Raw genomic sequence first — 8,858 nt, forward strand, 5'->3', positions numbered from 1 at the left:
TTCAGAGCATCAAGGTGATCTAAACATTTAGATCCTATGTAAGAATATGAGTAAAAAAGCTGAGAAAGAATTTGAAGCCCTTTCCCAGTGGATCAATACCTCATGAATATTAAATAATGTAGGAGAGACTTGAACTGTCACATTCTTATATCTATGCAAGCCCTTCATATTGTAAGGCCATGCTTAAAGAAGGAGTTGGATACCCTCATTGCTCTGGGATGACTGGAGGAACTGACAGAGTAGATCTTGTAGTTACAGAAAAGATGGATGAAACCCTAGATTGTCCATAGATAGAGCTGAAGAAACAAAACAGGTCTGTTAGACTACCAAGGGGAGATATGGACAGTGACAAATACCTTTCTGTCCTTAGTATATCACAAGGCTCCTGGCAGGTGCTCATATTAAGAAAAAGAAAAGAGCAGGTTTTTTGAACTTCCATGAAACCTTTGTGAGCTGCACTGTTTTTTCAGATGTCTATTTAGGCTATGTTTGGCACTTAAGGAAAAACATGATAGATTTTTCATGCCTTTCAGGTTAGTAAGATTTATACAGATGACATTTAGATCTGATGAAGAACACTGGCTCAGAGCAGCCGTGGAAAGAAACTCTGCTTCTGGGCTGAAGCTGGACAAACAACACTGTAAATGCCGTGTAACACAAATAATAACATACTTGAAGAATATTCAGCACAAAACCCAAGTAAATCACCAGAAAATATTCAACAATTGGGTGCTAAATCATAAAGAGAAATATGTACCTAATGTAGCTTCTAGAGAGTGCTGTCACAATGATCTTGCATGTAATTACTGAAAAAATTGAGAAATGGAAGGAATTAATTAGACATTTCAGACCTGAAAGTAAATCATCTGTGGATGATTTCAGGGCATATGTTGGTGTAGTCTTTTTAAACAGTGTGGTAAAAAAGATGATCACGGTAGTTTATGAGTTAACAAAACTTAGATATACTCAAAGGAAAAAAAAAGATTTAATCTTAGTCATGGAAATAAACCCGTACTTTTTTTTACTGAAGGCCAGTGCTATTTGAAACTGATTATAAATCATAAGGAATTACCAAACAGAGCCTGTCCAATGGTTATTTTTCATTATTTTTCAGTTATGGAGTGTGACTTGCAGCTTCAATATAACCTTGAAATTGCAAGCAGGTTTTCCAGAACGTTTGACAATAGAACCAAATCCAGAGAGATATCTGTACATCACTCTTATTGCAACAATAGTTACTGAGGCTGAGATGCTTCAGAAAACAATTTGTATCATGAATGCAAGATTAAATTTAGCCTGAAAACATGAGAGTGGTGAACCTGACAGTACTACTGGGAAAGATCTTCCAAAGCATACGTGCAAGTAATTTCAGTACTCAAATGTATAAGGAAGAGGCCAGGGACATCTTGTAGATGAGTCTCAGCTGAGCAATTGTGTTTAGAAAGAGAATAAGGTGTATCCTATGTAGTGTGGCCATGGTGAAGGCCGTATCTAGTGAAAAAGGTTACAGAAAACTGGGAAAAAAACCTGAATCGTGAGAGGATGTGCTTATTTACGCTTCCTGTGTTTTGTGTTCCAAACCATTATTCTCCTTTTCCCGAGATAACCTTCCTATCTATTACTATTTGCCCCTGATTAGAGGGGTCTAGAAGACCGTAGTGTGTGTCAAATTTATTTTTGTTGACCTAACATACCTGACAATATGCCACCATTCAGCAAACACAAGCTTAAGCAGGGAATTATCCTTTCAGAGAGGTTTTGTTGAGTCCCTCTTGCTCAATCCAATAAAGCAATGAAAAAAGAAATCAATATACTGTGCAGAAATACAGACACAGGTGAATTGCACCCGGCTAGACATGCGCTGGGGCCCTGGGAGCTGATGGTGCTTCACGGGCTGTGCGATGCTGAGGCAGGAAAACCAGTCCCACAGTGGAATGAGCCCCAGGGTGTCAGAGCAGGGCTGCCCCATCTTTGTCCTTCAGGCAAGGACACTGGTAATTGGCCTGTCAGTCGTGTCCCTGCTGTGGTCCTGCTGCAGCAGCCTGCACCCTGCCCCGACCCTGGCCAGGCTCGGGGGAGGAGCACAGGGCTGCTTCTGACTGGGTTGCACAGGTCCAGGGTTGGTGGCCGGGTGCTCCTGGACCTGGAGGAGGAAGGGCAGGACCACCGGTCTGCACACACAGCTGGGTCCAAACCTACATCCTCCAGGCCCTGCAGGCACTCCCTGCAGCAGACAGTCTGACCTGGGGAGTGCTGACATGCTCTTTCCTCCATCGCTACCAAGGGCTGTGCTGCTACTGCAACCTTCTACTGTCCCTTGCAGTAATCTGCCTTCAGGAGACTTCTCTGGTCTTCTCCCAGGACCTCCTCCAGGCCTGGGATGGAAAGCAACCAGGACCCCTGCAGCCACCAAGAGGCAGGAGCTCCTTGCCACCCCTCCTGCACAACCTCCACCTCCATGTGCAGGTGGCAACTCCCTGTAGTCCCTTCTCTGGCTCCCCCAGTACTTCTCACAGCTTCTGGCTCTGTTCCTCCTCTCACCTCTACATTTTTGCTTCACCCATCGAAAGGTCTAGTAAATCACAGGACCTGCTTGCTGACGTATTCCTGGCTCTGTCCACTCTGTCCATCTCTGCCACCAGAAAGGAGGAGCACAAAAGAGGGGGATGCTGTGACCATTGCCATCAACCCCAGTAACCCCCAGCATCCTACTGGGAGTGGTGTGCTCTGCTCTGTGTCCCACTCTGGGGTCCTCATGATACATTTTTGGACTCTCAACTCTTGCACTTCACCCTTCCTTTTTTGTTTTTCCATTTTTTTGTCTCCTATCATCATTTTCTGTGCTCTTTTTTTTTTTTTTTTTTTTTTTAGGAAAACAAAAAAGAGCAATGGCGTTACAAAGCTGCATGTTGTTTGTAGGAGGTTGTTTCCCCAGGCTCAGAGATATTATGGAAGAAGAGATGACAACCTTCTAAAAAAAACCCAGAAGAGAAAGAGAAGAAAAGAGGCACAGAGCCTGTCACTTTGTGCTGCAAAATCTCCATCAGACAGCAAACACACACTGAGACCAGGGAGTCCCAGGACACACAGTTAGGATCTCTGCCCCTGGGAGAAGAAGTCCTGGTGTCCTAGAGGAGCCAATATGCCCACAGGGACACCACGGGGTACCTCAAAGGCTGATGGAAATTTACTGATAAATGCAATCTCAAGGTTGGTGATAAACATTTGCAACTCTCTGTTATATCAGTTTGAAATATGCTTGGTTTTATGTTTTCCTCGGCAGGGAAGGTGTAGTCTTGGGATTGTGCCTTAAAGTTTTAACATCTGAAACAAAAGTTCTGGCTATAGCATTGTAAAGCCTTTCTTTGTTATGTGCAGCCTTCACAGACTGGAGGACGTAATAAACTAGATCTTGTGCTAGGTACTTATTCTGAGGTCCAAAATTGCAAAGGTATTCAGAATGGAAGTCAACACATCTTTCAGGATTTATACCTTAGAGATCACAAAACACCACTGAGCACACTAGTTAACCCAAATCTCAGTGATGCTAGAATAGGAAGGATTTCTACCTGAAAACAGGGCATGCAGTAGCATGATTTAAAAATAAGATTTGTCCTGTATTCTTTGCCCCCTATCATGGCATTTCCACACGAACCATTGTGGGGAGTGAAGAACTGGGTCCTTAGTGTTTAGGGGTAGCTGGCTTGACATCAGCTTTCCCAGAACCAGTAAACGTACTTGTACCCTCCACAAAAATCACAGATGCAGGTCGCTCTTTCAAATCCATGGTGTTTCCGTACAATGGCATCATCACTGACCGGAAACAATTCAGAGTAACTTCATGCTCCTTTGCCCTGAAGCTATTCTATGAATTTGATTAAAAAAAAAAAGTAGATCATATTTCCCTTTCAAATAAAATCACTAAACTTTCTTGAACTTTGCTTGACACTATTTTATGTGCTGGTTTGCTTTCTTCATGTGCTCAGGCTGAAGCTGTTGGCTGTAAATGTTTGCTATCAATTCCTACAGAGTGGGAATATTCAGACTGCTGCTGAGCATGAGCTCTAAAACTTTTGACAGCTTTAGTTTTCTTTATTGCACAGTGATTTATCTGTAAGACTGAGGGAAGCACTGGGCATACAAGCAGGTGAGCAGCACATGTTGCTTGAAGTTGCAGACCAAGATAAACAGCATTTCATAAGGTGCTCAGTGAGTGAAAACACAAGCCAAAATATACATAAAAAGATGAGCTGTGGTGTGGTCAGATGTTCAAAGGTAGGAAACAGGTGAGTTTTTGGAGGAGACAGCCATTTCTAGATTCTTTCTTTCTATTTAAATCACTAACCTCATCCAGCCTGACCATGCTTCATTTTGACCATCTTCTGAGAAAGTGTTTGAAAAGTGAGGAGCATGAGAAGGGGAATAATTTTTCTTGTCAGAAGTGAGACTGACATATGGGAGGCTGAAAGTCAGTAATGACTGAAGCATTTTTCTATTTGCTGTTCCTTGGCTTGGCCAAAGCTCTCTTGGATTCCTGCCCATAAAGTTAATATCTGCAAAGGAACTACATTCACAAACATGTGTGTGAGATGTCTCAGGTTTTTACTGTGTTGCGTTAGTCTTCAAAGCACATGAGAAGATCCATAAAGATGATTCTAGAGGGACCTCTGACTTATAATAGTGTCAGGAGGAGATGGGAAAATGCAATTGTATGAGCTGTTTCAGTATTTTTAGTAATTTTTAGTATTGTTTTCTATTTTTTGACTACCTGCCATTTTGGCTTTTAAGTGGGCATTAAAGGCATTGAAGATACATGCAGCTAAAATACCATGTTTTGTACGCTAAATAAAGATAATTTTGTTCAGGTAATGTTTGTTATCAATTCACAGAGTGACACGTCCATTTCTGAGATGACAATACCTTTTGGTATTAGCCTTCCTTGCTGTTTCAGCTTGTAAAGCTACCCTGTGACCAGAGATAGCTCTTGTGCATGCATTTGTGAAGACTACTCTGGATTTCTGCTGCATTCAATCTTGTTGCTTTGTTTCTAACTAGCCTTTCCTTAAATTACAACAAACATGACACTATTGCTCACTTAATTTCTGGGAACATTATCTGCTGACACCAGTGCCTACCAGGAGGCCAGAACACCCTCTGACATCTTAGATACTGTTATTGTCTGATGTGAAGCAAGATGCAGGATTTTAACTTCCTAGCATTTTTCAGAGATAAACTATATTGTGATTTTGTGTGAGATGGAAAGCAAAATATTTACAGCTGAAGCATTCTGGGAGGAACATCCTGGTACAGTGAAAAAAAAGAGACTTCAAACCACATTGAAATGTATCAGTCAATGGCCCAAAGCAAAGCCTAGATTCTGAGCTTCTGACCGATCCTTTCTGGAGATGGAAGGGTGTATTTTTTCATGGGATGTGGGGAGGTACGAACATTGCACAAATGTGATGGTGTCATACTGGGAATGCTTTATTTCTGTAAAGTGTCCTCAACAACTGGAGACACCATACTTTGAACTTCACAGGAGTGGGTACCATATTTTAGGTTGTGTATTCATGTCCGGTACAATTTCAAAATGGGGCTAGGAGAAGAAACGCTAATTTAGGAAATACTTGTTTATAGACCATGTCCTGGTTTTAGCTGAGATAGAGATAATTTTTAGTGCTGTGTTTTGGATTCAGCATGGGATTTGGTATGAGAAGAATGTTGATAATATACCAATGTTTTTAGTTGCTAAGAAATCAAGGACTTTTTGACTTCCCATGTCTTGTTAGCATGCAGGTACACAAGAAGCTGTGAGGGAGCATAGCCAGAGCAACAGACTGAAATTGGCCAATGGAATATTTAATATTATACAACATCATGCTCAGTGTATAGATGAGGGGTGGGCCAGGAATCTTACTCTCTCTTTCTGGGATTGCGGTTTCAGGATTTTCTCTTCTGTGTGATCGCTAGTCAGGAACAGTCTGGGAGTCAGTCAGCAGGTAGTGAACAATTGCATTGTGCATTACGTGTTTCTCTTTTCTATTATTATTATTATTATTATTAATTATTATTTTATTTTATTTCAATTATTAAATAGTTTTTATCTTAACCTACAAGTCTCCTTATCTTTACCCCTCCAATTCTCTCCTCCATCCCCAGAGTGGGGGAAGGGCAAGCAAGCAGCTGTGTGGTGTTTGGCTGCTGGCTGGGTTCAAACCATGACAGACGGTAACGCCTTTGAGCTGAAATCTGCCTATTCTATTTTGAATAGATCCTCATGGCCTACAAGCCTTGCATGTCCAATAAGTCATTCTAGTATGTCTAGTAGTTTCTTTTCAAAGTTTATTAACAAACATCCATAAATCAGGGATGATGATTTTTCTCCTGCTTAGTACTTCTAACTGGACTTGCTTCCGTTCCATGAAGCTGAACTGTCATATTTAGGGGAGGTTAACAAGAGGTGTTTGATGTATTCTGGAAAGCTGAATATCTCTTCTGGATGTTTATATACCTGCAAAATGTATGGATCTTTCAGCTGAAACTATTTTTTAAATTTCACTTTTGAAAAAAAAAAAAATTTTTTTGCCCACATTTGGGATGCAATCATATTCTGAAAATTAGAATTGCTTGTGTGAGAAAATAAGCTTTTGAACTTCTGCTGATAACTGTACCAGACTATTGTATCCTATTAATGCAGTGTCTTTGCAGCTATCATTAGCTAATTAAAAAATGAGCCACAAGGAGAAATATTAACCCTATTAATAACAGCATAGAAAATGGAGAGGAATCAACCAGTCAATTTGCTCGACTCAGAAAAAATGCAAAAGGCTCAAATGCATTTTGAGAACCTCACTCCAACATCTAGGTAATCACACCACTGTCATAGCCAGACTTTTTTCTGAGTTCAGTTGCTGACAAAATTACCCCTACTGCCGAAATGCTCAAACATATGACCAAGTCACAGCAGCTGAAGGAATTACTACATATCAGTTGAGCCATACTATCTCTTCATGTCCATGCTCTTCACCAATTCCAATGAACACTACATTAGTTTAAACTTCTTCCTCTGAACTCTGCAGGGTCTATGTCCCCCATCAAGCTAGCTCTGACTGCATGTGCATGGTATTTGTGTCCTGCTTTAATCCTTCCTGACAACATGTAAAAAGAAATTTTCCAGCCACAGACTTAATAGATATTTCTCAGTATCATCCAGCACAGGAAGGGCTTGAAAAGCATATTTTTTCTTCTAGACTAGTTAGACATACAGATTATGTTTTTGTTTCCCTCCTTTTTAATTTCCCTTTTGAACACAGGAACTTCATTATCATGTGAGCAATAACCAGCAGACACAGATGGAAATAAAGGTTAACATTTAGCCTAGGAGAAATTATTTTGATATCTTTGTAGCTATGTTACCTTAAGAAGGGTAGAACTTTTTGTCCAGTGATACATTTATGATATTACAATTAATCAGGGAAAAAGGATTTGTACTGCATTATGACAGAGAGCAATAAGAAGGGGACATGAAGATGAATAGGCTACTTAGTGAGTGACTTTTGGTGCCAGCCTGGCGATGACAGAGAGGACTGTAATGTTATGAGGTCTCTGAGACTCTTCAGTAGTTTTATTCGGGGCTTTTGAGTGCTTATGATACCACTGGCCATCATTGCTATGTTTGGCCACAAAGCAGAAGACAGAAGAGGAAGTAATTTGAACAGTGCAAGGTGCTGGTTTCACTGGGTAGGATAGTTGTCTGGATGACTACTCTCATTTACTTAGCAGGATTTGAGCTGTGTGGCTCAGATTAATGAAAGGAAGGTCATAAATCAGTTCTTTAAGGAAACCAGATTGCACTTGCCAATGTTATGTGGAGACTGGGTTGTGTGCACAGCAGCTCTAAGCAGTGCTAATGCTGTCATCTGGAAAGCAAGTGCAAAGCTGGGATTGATCCAAGGGTGAGCAGACCCAGGTAGGTATCCCACCATCTCTCCTCTCTCAAAGCCCAGAGTTAGGACCTTGGCTGGATGAAAGGCTCAGCTGTCTTCATCTGGATTGAGAACATGAAGCCTTTTGACCTGTCCTCAGTTTTTTGAACACAGACTAATAACACCTAACCCACTGGAAAGGATTAGTTTGAGTTCTTCAGAAATTATTGTGAGCTATTATTAAATGACATAATTCTTCCAAAAGGTCTTGCTTTTGATCTTGGCAGAACAACAAATGTGCTATGCTCAAAGTCTCTTCCCTTCATACTTTCCTCTTACTGACCTCACAGCACTGACCATGCTCTCTCTGCTCCTTTTCTCTTTCTTCTATCTTCTCTGTTTGTTCTTTCAACTTCTTTTAAAAGTATGCTTATTACTAGGAGTGAGCTCTTCTCTGGTTTCTTTCTCAGACAATATCCCAGTCACATTAAGATTTTTTTTTTTTTTTTACGAAGGTAGTGTTTACAGCTAACTCAATGAAGAGGGAATAAGAGGTTTCCCAGAAAAAGTAAAGATGCAGACTTTCAGGTTTCACAAGTAGTACTTCACAGGCAGGTGTGCTCTGAAAATATGCTGACAGCAGGCCTAAGAGACTGCATATGAAAAAGAGGACAATTTCTACCCATTTCTATTGGGCCTTCTGTCCTCCAGCTCCCCAGTCCATTTTTTTATTTAGAAAAATCATAAAACAAAAAGGCAGAAGGTTCAGGTAGACTGTATGAGATGCTAGAAATGGAACTGGAAACACTGGCATGTATTACAGTAAGTTATTGTTGTCTTGACCATTCTCATCTACATCCTGTTATTTTTGTGAGAAGTTATTTAAATGTGTGCATATATCTCAGGAGTACTCTGTGTTTTGCATTTTTTTAA

Source organism: Strix aluco, chromosome 1 (genome assembly GCF_031877795.1).
Source record: "Strix aluco isolate bStrAlu1 chromosome 1, bStrAlu1.hap1, whole genome shotgun sequence".
Lineage (NCBI taxonomy): Eukaryota > Metazoa > Chordata > Aves > Strigiformes > Strigidae > Strix > Strix aluco.